At 34.9% G+C, this 3,586-nt stretch overlaps 1 long non-coding RNA gene across 1 annotated transcript; it reads left to right on the top strand.

Moving 5' to 3' along the window:
- Positions 1 to 313: 313 nt before the first annotated feature.
- Positions 314 to 3,114, top strand: LOC117353456. The gene is made up of 2 exons (XR_004537947.1): positions 314 to 523; positions 2,906 to 3,114. It is a non-coding gene; the product is annotated as an uncharacterized LOC117353456 (long non-coding RNA).
- Positions 3,115 to 3,586: the final 472 nt, after the last annotated feature.

A 3,586-nucleotide genomic window follows, 5' to 3' on the forward strand; every position in this document is an offset into this window, starting at 1 on the left:
TCTATAACGAGTTTTGCGTCTCTATTTTTACGCCTTTCGCTACAGCACTTTAGCGATTTCTGCTTCTGTATATATTAAGGTAGCTGGACTGGAAAAATGACAGGATCGCTTATAGCTTTACACACGAAGGGGTATGTTTTTTTGTGGGGTTTTTTAAAGGCGTTTCACGCACAATAGAAACCGAACATAGCCATATTTATTTAGGTAATATCTGATATCTGAAAAATAACGCACAGATGCGAGGGCGGAATATGATCTCTGAGGCACGAAAAATGACTGCATTAAAAGAAGCACCACCTGGAATCAATTAAGCAGGAACATCCCCCAAGAATGAAAGTAATGATGACGTTCTTTAGCAGCTGCATTAATGAATTCTGTTGTCACCACATTTTTATCTTAAGTGAAAGGAAAAATTAGCGTGGCAGGTCTACGCCCAGAGCACTAGAACAGGAGCCATGCAGACAAACAGCAATCAAGCAGATTTGCAGAGGTTGCTAGGCAAACTGCTGTCTTTTAAATAGTGGTAGGAATCTGATTAAAATTGGTTTGTTTGGGGTTTTTTTTTTAATCAATTGAATTGCTTAAGAAATCTAGGAACCTGTCAGTGATTCCATGGAAGAGCTTATGACATCTACTTGAAGGGTATTAACGTAGAACAAAATCTTTTCCAGACTAGAGAAAGGAAAATGGTAAAAACCAGAGGACATAATTTGAGGTTAAGGGGTGGTAGATTCAAGAGCAATGTTAGGAAATTCTACTTTACGGAGAGGGTGGTGGATGCCTGGAATGCGCTCCCGAGAGAGGTGGTGGAGAGTAAAACTGTGACTGAGTTCAAAGAAGTGTGGGATGAACACAGAGGATCTAGAATCAGAAAATAATATTAAATATTGAACTAAGGCCAGTACTGGGCAGACTTGAACGGTCTGTGTCTGTATATGGCCATTTGGTGGAGGATGGGCTGGGGAGGGCTTCAAAGGCTGGGAGGGTGTAGATGGGCTGGGGTAGGTTTTGACAGAGATTTCGGCATTTGGAACCCAAGCACAGTACCGGGTAGAGCTTTGGATTCTTGCCCAGAAATAGCTAAGAAAAAAAAATTTAAAAATTTAAATTTAATCAGGTTGGGCAGACTAGATGGACCATTGGGGTCTTTATCTGCTGTCATCTACTATGTTAATGTCTTGTTTCTAGAGCAATGCATGTGGACTTTTTTTTTTTTTTTTAAATTAAGACCGGTACGTGTAGCGTCATTTTTTACCGAATGAGGTCATTCCAGCAACAGATTTAACTTTTAGTCTTGCTGAGATTTAAGAATAAAAATAGCGCTCATCTCCAAACAGAATATTACATGAACTTACTGTAGGTTTACTATTTACTGCATTATATAACCCTCCCCACTCCACTTGAAGGGAGAGGGGTTTTCCCTTTGTTTGAGAGAGACCGATTTATTTCTAGGGCCTTACCTGGGGTGTGGGGTGGATTTCAAATAATCTGAGTTGTGGAGAAAGGCAAATGAAAAGGCAGAAAATATAGGGATTTGTTAATAATCTATGCATATCAATATTACTTTTTACAATTTTGTCCAGCTTATCTGCTTCTCAAAATAATAGCTACTTAAAGTTGATCCCACAATTTAGATAGGGGGGTCAACAGGCTAGTTCAGATTATAGTGCTAATAGTATGTGTTTAATCAATTGTATTTTTGATTCATGATTAATTATAAACTAAACAAATGTAGTTTTGCCTAGAGGTTGTGGGAAGATACAAGAGATGTGCAAGCATCTAGATTGAGTCTATTAGAAATAAATTTTTCATCTAGAGCTACTTATATAAAGGCCCTACAGACATTAAACTGAAGGCCAGAAACTTTATATTGAGGTGGAACATTGCTATGATGCTCTTACTCACCTTTTCAATAGTGAATCCAGAGTGTACTATCTTTCTGTATTTCCAATTAGGAGTTACAATTTCCTCTTTAGCATAAAGTAATTTATCTTATTTAAAAGCACACAAGCAAAAGACTTTTGATACAGCAACAATGACCAGGAATAGTCTAAAACACAGACTTTATGTTCTTCCTTTCTCCACCCCCATTTAATTATATGGATATTATTTCTCATGCTTACACTTGTTTTTTTAGGCCTAGTTGCTATATGAACAAATTCTTATATTCAAGATAAGAATAATATACATCACCTGTTTTGTTTTTCCACAGGGTATATCTTAACTCATTGTTACAACACTAGCTGGGATCCTTGTAGGGTAGGAAATCATTTAAACAAATATTTACAAAGCCCAGAATATATTAACTTGGACAAAATATCTATGCAACACTCTTGTACCCTAACACAACACACATTTAGTAAAGATAATAGGTATTAAATAAAAATATACACTTATCACCCATCAGTGTTAATGAATAAACACTGGTTATGGGGTGTTTGTGTTTTAAGAGATTAAATCAGCCTTTTCATCCTGAAATAACAATTTTTTTCTCAAAAAGATATTTGATTGAATTGAAAATACTGGTATATGTTCCAAGTTGATGTGCTACATAATAAATGTTGGTTTCAAGAGAAATTATAAAATGTTCACATATTAACATTTTTTTTATTTGCAGTACTTAAATCTGTCAATATGTAATAAAGATCTAATGTTTCACAAATATTGAGAGACTTTTTAATGGGTCATTTTCCATTAGTCAGATTCAACAGGCATAACCTGATAACAGAAATAAATTAATACTTCTGGCTAATCTCATAAATAAAATTAAAAAAACAGGGAAATTTAACTCATTTTACATATGTTTTCTAAAAATATTATTTCTATAACTAATAGTTACTTTTGACTTTAGCACTAGACTAAATAAAAGGAAAGAACATTTATCTTGTCAATCTCTCACTTTCAGGTTAACAGAACTAGTTACAACAGAGCCTGCCATTAATCAATGTGTTATGATAAGCAAACCATACATTGGACATCGGGCCTTTGTACACAGCTCTGTGGCTCTGTGGAAATTCATGGAAGTATCCACTACAGATCATTTTGCTCTGCATAGAACTGGCAAAACAGCTATATTTAGTTCCCATTTTACCTTCTCCTGCCCCCTTCTATTTTGTGACTTTTGAAGTCCCATGAAATGCTGTGGAACTAACAGTCACAATTCACGCTGAATTTCTCAAAAGCCTAAAACAATTTTTTTTTTTTTTTAACAAATGCATAGCATTTAGTAGCATGTTTGTGAAATGACAATGTTTCTTTCTCATATAGTTTATAAATTGATGAGAATACACTTCAGGTCTCTGTGTTATGCCATGTGTGAACATTATTCTAAAAATGGTAAAAGATTATTATACAATGCTCTGATTGCATTGATTTATAACTGCTTTTCAGCACCAGACAATAATGAGTTCTAGGTATGTTTTGAATAAATGCATTTCTACATCATGACAGCACCTTTAAGAGACTATGTAAAGTGACTTTTCATTGCTTTTTAGAGGGCTGATTTTGGCATACTTTTCATTACTCTTCACATACTAAAGCTGATTGTAGCCTTAATGAAGTGGTGATGATGAGTTAATGTGCTGAT

Source organism: Geotrypetes seraphini, chromosome 2, assembly GCF_902459505.1.
Source record: "Geotrypetes seraphini chromosome 2, aGeoSer1.1, whole genome shotgun sequence".
Taxonomy (NCBI): Eukaryota; Metazoa; Chordata; class Amphibia; order Gymnophiona; family Dermophiidae; genus Geotrypetes; species Geotrypetes seraphini.